Source organism: Arvicanthis niloticus, chromosome X (assembly GCF_011762505.2).
Source record: "Arvicanthis niloticus isolate mArvNil1 chromosome X, mArvNil1.pat.X, whole genome shotgun sequence".
Classification (NCBI taxonomy): Eukaryota; Metazoa; Chordata; class Mammalia; order Rodentia; family Muridae; genus Arvicanthis; species Arvicanthis niloticus.
In genome coordinates this window covers 94,402,850-94,413,389 of record NC_047679.1, presented here as the reverse complement: position 1 = coordinate 94,413,389, position 10,540 = coordinate 94,402,850, and the positions used below count along the sequence as shown (strand labels likewise).

General features: G+C 41.1%; 1 pseudogene; it reads right to left on the bottom strand.

The window, feature by feature from the left end:
- Positions 1–7,745: 7,745 nt before the first annotated feature.
- LOC117694623 (keratin, type II cytoskeletal 7-like) lies at positions 7,746–9,118 on the bottom strand (annotated as a pseudogene).
- Positions 9,119–10,540: the final 1,422 nt, after the last annotated feature.

The following is a 10,540-nucleotide window of genomic DNA, read 5'->3' as shown; positions in this document are numbered from 1 at the left end:
AGAAATTCTTAGGTAAATGGATGGAACTAAAAAATATCATCCTAAGTAAGGTAACCCAATCTCAAAAGAACACACATGGTATTTACTCACTGATAAGCAGAGATTAGCCCAAAAGTTTGAAACAACAAAGATTCAACTAACAGACCACATGAAGCTCATGAAGAAGGAAGAACAAGTGTGGATGCCTAGGTCTTACTTAGGAGTAACAAAATACCCAAGAGAGCAAATATGGAGACAAAGTGTGGGACAGAGACTGAAGGAGAGGTTGTATGGAGATCATTCCACGTGGGTATTCATCCCATGTGCAGTCACCAAAAATAGATACTGACATGGATGACAGGAAGTGCATGCTGACAGCAGCCTGATAAGGCTGTCTCCTTAGAGGTCCCCCAGAGTCTGACATCCCCAGAGGCAGATACTCACAGCTAACCATTAATCTGATCAAAGGTTGCCAATGGAGAAATTAGAGAGAAGACTGAAGGAGCTGAAAGGGTTGGTGGCCCCATGAGGAGAGCAACAATACCAACCAACCAGAGCTCCCCAGGTCTAAACCACCAGCCTAGGAGCAAATATGGAGGGACACATGACTCCAGATGTATATGTAGGGGAGGATGGCCTTGTTGGGCATAGGTGGGAGAGGAGATCCTTGGTCCCATGAAGGCTGAACACTGAGTGGGGGGAGGAATCTGAGAGTGGGGAGGTGGGAGTAGGGGATAGGTTGGGGCATACCCTCATATAAGCAGGAGGAGGGGGGATGGGATAAGGGGTTCCTGGGTGGTGGGGGGAATGTAATAAGGGGATAAAATTCGAAATATAAATATTATATCCAATAAAAAAGGGGGAAAGAAGGAAAAGCTGTTAGAACCAACATCTTTAATAAAATGTCAGCCCTCTTAAAAAAATTATCTTGATACTAAAATTTGTTCTGAGAATTGTATATTGCAGAATACACAGCCTTGGTGTATCTACTCATCAAGCAAGCTGAACAGACCTGCTCAAACCTCTGAGGTCCTGGAATTCCATCTGGATGCAGTGAAGACATAGAGTCAGAGGCTTATCAATTTACTCTTCCCCCAACCCCTCTTCTAATATCTCAATGCCCATAATCAGTTTGAAGAAGTTAATGAAGAGACAGCACCACTATTCTCTGGGCTTGGGGACTAAGGTGGTAAATATTGGGCTGTGTTTCTAGGGAAAAGTAGTGGTTTTGTAGGAATAGGGAGGATTATCTAGGATTTATTGCATAGCCATAACCTATTTGTAGAAATCTATATAATTATTATCAAGATGAAGTTATAATTTTTCAAATGGCACAAATTTACTTTGATTTCAAATGTAAGGTTTTCATTGGTACGAGCTTCTTATTGACTTAAAAGTGAGATGAATATTGATACTCTCATAGGCATTGTGCCTGTATAACACAATTTAGGAATACAAGTCCCTAGACCCAGTCCTTCTTTAAAATTTTCAACTGATTTGGATGGTTAGCCTGTGAGTTAAGGGACTATAGCAAATTCATGGCTTTGAGTTTATTGTTAGGGTATTTTCTATATTTTATTTAGAAATAGCTGAATGGAGTTAACAGACAACAGTCCAGATTACCTTACATGGATAGTTGGTTTTCTTTTTCTTTTTTTGTTTTTTGTTTTTTGTTTTTTGTTTTTAGAGACAGGGTTTCTCTGTGTAGTCCTGGCTGTTCTGGAACTCACTCTGTAGACCAAGCTAGCCTCAAACTCAGAAATCTGCCTGCCTCTGCCTCCCGAGCTCTGGGATTAAAGGCGTGCACCACCACTGCCTGGCGATAGTTGGTTTTCAAAACGTCAGAAGTCCACAGAATTGACTTTACAAACATTTCTGTATTAATGTTCATTTTGATTAAAGACCTGTTTGCTCCAGACAGCTTCCTATATTGAATTCTAAGAAGAAATTGAGCATCTTTGGAGTTACTCCAGTTGTGGTGAGACAGCCACTAGGCAAGAATCGCCTCTTTCCATCTACAGACAAATCACTGTCCAGAAAAGGACACACTTGCAGAATAGTCGACTGATTATATCTGCCTAGACAGAGTAATCAGCCCTTAATAATTCTGCATCACTAAGGTCTGTCAGATGATCCTGGGCCAGAAGGCTGAAGATCAGATGCTCCAACGTTTTGTAGCATAGGGACTGTCCAGGTGTTCAGAGGTCTCTATAAATTGGCTAAGTTTTAGAAGCTATGCTTTGTGCTTCCCATAATTTCAGTTAACTCAGTCATTCTGAATTTCTGACAGAGTTGAAAATTTATAGTCTCATAGCCAATCCTGGCTATTCACTTTGAGAGAAAAGATTTGAGTGGATGGTTTTCAGCTGATATTCATTCTAAAGTCAAGAAAAAAGCCAGGTTCAGAACTAAGTGTTTTAGTTAGGAGAGATGACAGAGGTTCTGGTTAGTCAACAAAAGGATGGACTGGGTATTAGGACTATCTTGTACCTCACTGGTACAAATTGGCATAATTATGCTCTAATTGTATTTTTGAGAGAAAAGTTTTATTTTAACAGGAACGGTGATATGTAGGAGGAGCTAAGGTGGGAGGAGTACCAAGAGGAAGAGAAGGAGTAAGGAGAGGAGGAGAAGAAGGAGAGGAGAAGCTAGGTGATGAGAGAGAGAAAGAGAAAGGGCGGGACATGGAGGCAGATGTTCACTTGTCTCCACCAGTCAAAGATATTTGATATATCTAGGGTGGGTATTGGGTTACACTTCTGATTGAGCATTACCAAAGCATAAAGCCTTTGATTAACATTTTCAAAAGTGTATAAAAGCAAAAAGGAAAAGGGAAAATGGGATAGAGTTTTTCTAGGGAAGGGGAATGGGGAAAGGGGATGGCATCTGAAGTGTAAATTAAATATCAAAAAAAAATTTTAAAAAAGAAAGAAATACAGGAGAACACAGGTAAACAGGTAGAAGCTCTTAAAGAGGAAAAAATGCACAGAGATTACAATGAATGAAGAAAAACAAGAATTCAAGAGGGAAAGAGTTGCAGGAGGGGAGTTGGCCATATTTTGTATGTACTATCATTTAGAAATCTAATGCTATTAGCTAAGTTATTTCTGTAATTTAAAACAAAAATATAACAGTATAGATGTTTAAATATAGTGTATAGACATTTAAATAAAATAATTAATTGTACTTTCTTTGCCAAAGAAAAATCTCAAACTCAATTTATTCTATGTATGGAAAAAGTCAGAAAAGATACCGGGAGAGGTCAATACTGGGCTGTGTCTACACTGTCTGTGACTACGTGACAAATCTGATAGAACATGTTTATTAAGATGCAGAGAAGTTTTATTTTTTAATTCCAAGCCCTCTATAGGCAGCTCCCTAGTACTTACATTTATCATGTGAAAACTTATTTTCTTATTCTTTTCCCTATATATAAATAAAAGGACCATGAGCCTTCCTCATATTTAACCACACACACACACACACAAACTTCACTAGAGGTGAGGGAGGTGTGGTATAGTATGGTGTGTGGGGATGTACATGAGCTGTGGAGCTCAGAAGATAACTTTCAGGGCTCAATTTTTTTCTTTTTTATTATTGGATATTTTCTTTATTTATATTTCAAATGTTACCCCCTTTCACAGTTTTCCCCTGGGAAATTCTCAATTCCATGCCACCTCCCACTGCTTCTATGAGGGTGTTCCCCCACCCAGTCACCCACTCCGGCCTCCCCATCCTGGCATTCCCTTACACTGGGGCACTGAGCCTTCATAGGACCAAGGGCCTCCCCTCCCATTGATAGGGCTCAATTTTCTTATTCTACTTTGGGTTATGGGACTCAATTGGCACCATATGCCTTTACACTCATCAGAAAAGGTTCTTTTTATGATAGATACAAATGGCCCAGAGCTGTTCCAGGTGCACAGTCTTAAAGACTGGGATACTCAGTCTCAAATGAAACGTCTATATCACATCCCCATCCTCATAAAGCTCAGTATCATCATGGAAGAGGAGGAGGAAAGAATGGAAAAGGTAGAAGTGGTAAGTGACTGCAATAAATCTGTTTTCTGGATGTAATAGGGAACCTGCACATATGAAGTAACAGAGGTTGTTATATCATGCAAACATCTACCCTAGCTCAAGTCAGGCAAAATCTCAGCATAGAGAGGGAAGGGGGACATGGAGTCCCACCCCAAAAGATGCTATTGACACCTAATATCTTCTGAAAATGAGAGATTCGGGTTTATTTTTTGTTTTTGTTTTTGTTTTTTCTTATTTAAGAGTGCAGCACATAGTAGGTCCACTGTGTCCCAGAGGATTGCCACACACCGAAGAATGTTTGGATAACACAACAGAATCTATGGGTATTAAAATGAAAGAAAGAAAGAAAGGCCCTTTGATGGGTATGGAGATGGGAATGTATGTGTGAGGATTCGGGGGAGGAGAGGTGACTAATCAAAATAGATTTGGAGAAATACTCCAAGAATTACAATGCTATTTTTCAAAGAAGTCTCATCCTCACCCTGTCTCTGACTATTCCTTACCCCACTGCAACCTGAAAGCCCTACAGTTAAATGCATATATTTGTAGTTTGTAAATTCTCCCATTGCTCTTCCTGCAAGTACACTCACAGTAGTATATTATTTCCATCATTTCTTACATAAAATACCTTCTGTATGATCTAAAGTGTATTTTGTCATTTTATTCATTGGTAATTGGGATCCTTTTATATGACTAAAGCCATTTTTATTATTACCCTGCATAATATTTAATCATTACCTTTGGTACAAGAACTTGTTTCCATAATTTGATTATTTTACCATATAGCCCTGTACATAATACATTTCTTATCTGTATAGGTACATCTTTAAGATAAATTCCCTGAAATTTGATTCTTGGGTCAAAAGGTCAAAACATTCATAATTTTGGTAGTTGCCACTAAATTCCCCAAAAGGCATGGTATCCATTTGCATTTTGAAAAGTAGTGCATTATGAGAGGACTTGTTTTCCCCACAGCCTGGAAAGTGTTGACAGTGTTTTATCAGAGTTCTAAATGGAAGTCTAGATTGCAACTTTACAGCAGCTGTCATGGCCATGCTGAACAGCTGAGGGCCACAGATTCTAACCAGATATTTTTCCTCCTGCTTCTGAGCTGAATGAGAACATTTTAAAAAATAAGATGGGAGAGATTGTTTTTGCATAAAGCAAGCCATTCTCCTAACAAGATGGAAGCAATAGAATAAGTATATGCCTTATCTGAAATGTCATATATTTCTTGGGGGAAAAATGGAAATCCATTAAACTCTGTAGTGCTCCATTTCCTAGAGAGCTAAGTGCTAGTACATTTTGTGGCTTTTGCAGTGGCCTGTGATTTTAGCTTTTTGACATTTTCTTAACACTTTGGTGGGCTAGATTGGATAATTTAACTGAGCACAGTTAGAGATGGAAAATAGAGTGGAACTGACCTTTTAGATAAATTGGTACCAAAGAGCATGCATTTGGCTGATGTATCCATGTGCGCACATTATTAGTGAATGTGAAATTATAGCAGTGGATTTTTTCTTGTGACACAAAGTCTTATTAAGAGGAGTCTAGTGGTTTGAATATGTTTGTCCCAGGGAGTGGCACTATTTGGAGATGTAGCCTTGGAGTAAGTGTGTCACTGTGGGCGTAGGCTTTAACACCCTCTTTCTAGCTGCTTGGAAGCTAGTCTTTTCCTGTTTGCCTTTGGGTAAAGATGTAGAACTCTCAGCTCTTGCTGTATCACGCCTGCCTGCACACTGGTATGCTCCTGCCTTGAAGATAATGAACTGAGCCTCTGAACCTGTAAGCCAGCGCCAATTAAATGTTATTTTTTAAAAGATGCCTTGGTCATGGTGTCTGTTCACAGCAGTAAAACCAAAACTAAGACAAAGAGTCACCATTTCTCATTCTTCTCTCTTAAAATCCTTTCTTTTCCAGATCCTAGATCCACTCTTTCCTGAGTTCTCTATACTCTGCCCGCTGAACTTCAGTCTCTTCCTGGTTCTTCTTCTGCTTACCTTTGTCTTTCTACATCCTCCAGAGTTTTAAATACTTTTCAGTTTTCACTCACTGTTATCTTTGAAAATGGTTTTACCTTTCTTCCCCCATTTGACTTTTCTCCTAAATATGAAATTTATTTATTTAATTTAGTTGTTTTATATATATATATATATCCCTTTGAAATTAAAATATAATTACATCATTTCCCTTTTTCCTCTGTTCTTTTCAGCCTTTCCCATGTACTCCAGCTCTTGATCTCAAAATGGATGGCCTCTGGCTTCTGTTTCTTTAATTATTGTTACATATATGTTCCTAAGAATATGCATATGATATTCACAATCCATATAATGTTACTTGTATGTATGTGATTTTAGTTCTGACCTCTTTATATTGGATACCAGTTGAAGACCTGTTCCTTCTGGAGGACTAGTTTCTCCCACTCTTAGGGAATCTATACCAATGAAACCTTAACAACTTGGTCACCTAAACAAGACACAGACAAGGATTTAAATACTCTATTTTATGTGGATTCTTCCTGTATGTATGTTTGTGTATACTTGCTGCCCTTGGAGATCAGAAAAGGGCATCAGATTTATGGGACCTGAAGTTACAGAAGACTTTTAGCAATGAAATGGGTGCTGGGAATCAATCCCAGGTTCTCTGCAAGAACAGCAAATGTTCTTTATTACTGAACTGTACTTTCACACTCCCTCCATTTGACTCTTAAATGTTCAAGGTCAGACATATCTCCAGTTTCATGTATCAGGTTTGACATATAATAATATACCATACACTAAATCCAGAAGTTCAGCCAATCTCCCCTTTTAGATTTTTGATTAATTGAAAATTTCAAGTCATTTTTGTATTATTTTTTCTGTCTCAGACATTTTTCCATTAATTTGTTAATTCACTTTACATCCCAATCCCAGCCCCCTCCCCCCCTCTTGTCCCAATTTGGCCCTCACAAACCCCTCCCCTATTACCATCTCCCCTTCTCCTCATAGAAAAGGAAGGCCACTTTGGGTACCAGCCCATCCTGGGACATCAAGTCAAAGCAGAACTAAGGGCATCCTCTCTCACTGAAGCTAGACAAGGCAGTCCAGTTAGGGAAAGGGGATCCAATTGCAGACAAAATCAGAGACAGCCCATGCTCCAACTGTTAGGGGACCCACATGAAGCTGCACATCTGCTACAAATGTGTAAGGGGCCTAAGTCTAGGCCCTGCATGCTCTTTGGTTGATGGGTCAGTCTCTGGGAACCCCCAAGGGTCCATGTTAGTCGACTTTGTAGGTCTTCTTGTGACCTTAGCTGAGACTCCTAGCAGCTCGATATATGGAAAGTGATGTGGCCACTTCCTGCAGCCAGGTGGTACTTCCAATGGAAGGAGGGAGACATCGACCACTCACAAAACTTTCAACCCAAAATTTGTTCTGCCTACAAGATGTGGAGGGATAAAGATGGAGTAGAGGCTGAGGGAATGGCCAACCAATTACTGGCCCAACTTGAGACCCATCCTATGTGACAAAATCAATCCCTGACACTTTATTTATTTATTTATTTATTTATTTATTTATTTATTTATTATTTACTGATGCAGCTCTCTCAGAGAGGCCCTTCATCAAAGCCAATAGCAGTTTCAGACCAACTTCCAGGCTTGGGACGGGGACATGAGAAAGAGGGATGTTTCTGTATGTGGACAAAGGGTATGGGGTCTCTCCAAGTCCACATCTTGTTTGTATTGCTCAGTTGTGGGTGCCCCTGTGGGTGGTAGATGTGGTTTTGATGGAATAGGCCCTGAGAGCTCCGGGTCTCCTACTAAAGCTCAGAGCGTTGCTTCTCATGGTTCCCCAAAAGATAAGCCTGCTGCTGTTGCCCCCAGTGGAATTTACAACAGAGATGTTCACAGGTCCCATTCCTCCATCTCCAGAAAACCGGCTCTCCTCGCCCTCCAGCAGCTTACAGTAGGTGGCAATCTCAATGTCCAGGGCCAGCTTGGTGTCATGAGCTCCTGGTACTCTCGAAGCTGAGGGGCCATGTCCTGTTTGGCCTTCAGCAGAGCAGCCTACAGCTGCCCCTGCTTGGCATGGGCATCCTTGAGTGCCAACTCTCCTTGTTCCTCAGCCTTGGCAATGCTGGACTCTAGCTTGGCACAGTGGTTCTTCAAGGTGTCAATCTCTTCCTGTAGCCTCTGGATGAAGCGGTTCATCTCCACAATCTCATTCTGGGTGTTGCTGAGGTCTTCCCCGTGCTTCCCAGCCTGGGCCTGGAGTGTCTCAAACTTGATCTGGTACCAGGCTTCACCCTCTGCCCAGCTATGATTGGCTATCTCCTCATTCTGAGTTTTGACATCAGCAATGATGCTATCCAAGTCCAGGGAGCAGCTGTTGTCTGTGGACAGCACCACAGATGTGTGTGAGATCTGCCACTCACAAACGGTCTTGAGGAAGTTGATCTCGTCCTAGAGACTATACACCTTGGCCTCCAACTCCACCTTGTTCATGTAAGCGGCATCCACATCCTTCTTCAGCAACACAAACTCATTCTCAGCAGCCGTCTGGCGGTTCATACTTATTCTTGAAATCTTGCACCACATCCTGCACGCTCTGCAGTTCCACCTCCAGACGCCCCACCACCACCTTTAACAACCCTCCCCCCAGCCCCCCGGTCTAGCTGCAGTGCCTCCAGCTGCTGCTTCAGTCCTGCAATCTGGGCCTTGAAGATGCGGGGAAGCTGGCTGCTCTTGGCTGACGTCTGTTCCTGCAGCAGTGTCTACTTGGTCTCCAGCATCTTGTTCTGCTGTTCCAGGAAGCACACCTTGTTGATGAAGAAGGCGAATTTGTTGTTGAGAGTCTTGATCTGCTCATGCTCCTCCTGGAGCACCTGCTGGATGGTAGGGTCGATGTCCACACTCAGCGGCTCCAGCAAGCTCTGATTGATGGTCATCTCGCAGATGCAGGCGCCCACCAGTCCCCCATAAGTAAAGTGCACGGCCACACCAGGTCTGGTTGGGCCCAGGCCATAGAGGCTCCTGCTGCTGAAGGTTGTGTGGCCTCAGGAGCACCTGGGCCCCATGGCCTGGGTAGGCAGTGGAGTGAGAGTTAAACTGGATGGACATAGTGGCTGGACATGGCTGGCTGGACCAGGCGAGGAGCAGTGTGAACTGATACCTGACACTATTAATGATACTTTGTTATGGTTGTAAACAGGAGCCTAGCATAACTGTCTCCTGAGAGACTTCATCCAGCAGCTGATGGAAACAGATATGGAGAGCCACAGGCAAACATTATTAGGCGGAGCTCTTGGAGTCTTGTGGAAGAGTCGAGGATAGGATTGAGCGAGCTGTTTTAGATTTTGTATCTAACCAATTTCCAAGTCTTGGTTGTATATGTCTTATGAATTTCCTTGCTTGTTTCTCCTGCTTATACCACAATTTGGAGCCTTAAAAAAATCCTTGGCTAGATATACAAAAGTAGAGACCTTAGAAGAGTACACATCTTTATTCTCTACTTACCACCCACACTTACCCTCCCTCAGATCATCACTTCAGCTAAGGAACTAGTAATAGATTTATAGAAACATCATCCATTTTGACATCTTTGAGTGTCCATGCTACTCTTTTCCTGAAATATTCTTAATCATGAATACTCTATTCATTTTGTAAGATTTAACTCAAACATACACTTGCTGTAAACTCTGCCCACATGCAGAATTGTTTTTCTTCTAACATAAGCCCACATATTTTCCTTTCAGAACAAACTGCGATTTTTTTTGGGGGGGGGTAAAAACTTCTGTTTTCCCATAGCTGTTCCCCCAACTTCCAGCTATTTAACCCATCTGTAAGCATTTGTTTTCAGCATGATTTTTGTTGATTGAAATTTATATGCTTGAAATTTATACAATTTCATTACAGAGAAAGGGTTATGCTTTTTGTTTGTTTTAAAATCCTTATTATTGTTTTGCTATTTGACTTTTGTTCATGAGATTCCTAAAGTTGATCTTTTAAAAATTAATTTTATTTATTTACATTCCTGTCATTCCCTCTCCTAGTAAGCCCCCACAGTTCTTTATCCGTCCCCCTCCCCCTTGCCTCCAAAAGAGTGCTTCCCCTCCCCCCAGAGTCATACTTTTAATAATTATCACTTACATGTTATTGTGAGATGGAGATCTCTGTTTCTTTAGAAGTTTTTAGTTGAAGAAAACCCAAAGGTTTGTAGCATACAGTTCTTATATATAATTTTCTACTCCTCAGACCCACCTCCTCACTCTGATTGTTCCTGTATCACTTTTCTCTCTTACACAGGGTGCAGCTTTTCAAAGAACTTGTGTCACTGAATTAGGCGAAAGTGAGGTTATCCAAGATAATTCCTACATTTTAAATTCCATACCTTGATGACATCTCCCCAATCCACATTTTTCATAAAGCATAAAAGATTCACAGCTCTCAATTATTAGGTCGTCCCTCACTGGCTACTTTTGTGTTTAAACATATAAGAGAAGAAGATGATCAATAAACAACATGATAAAACATTGGGTTTGA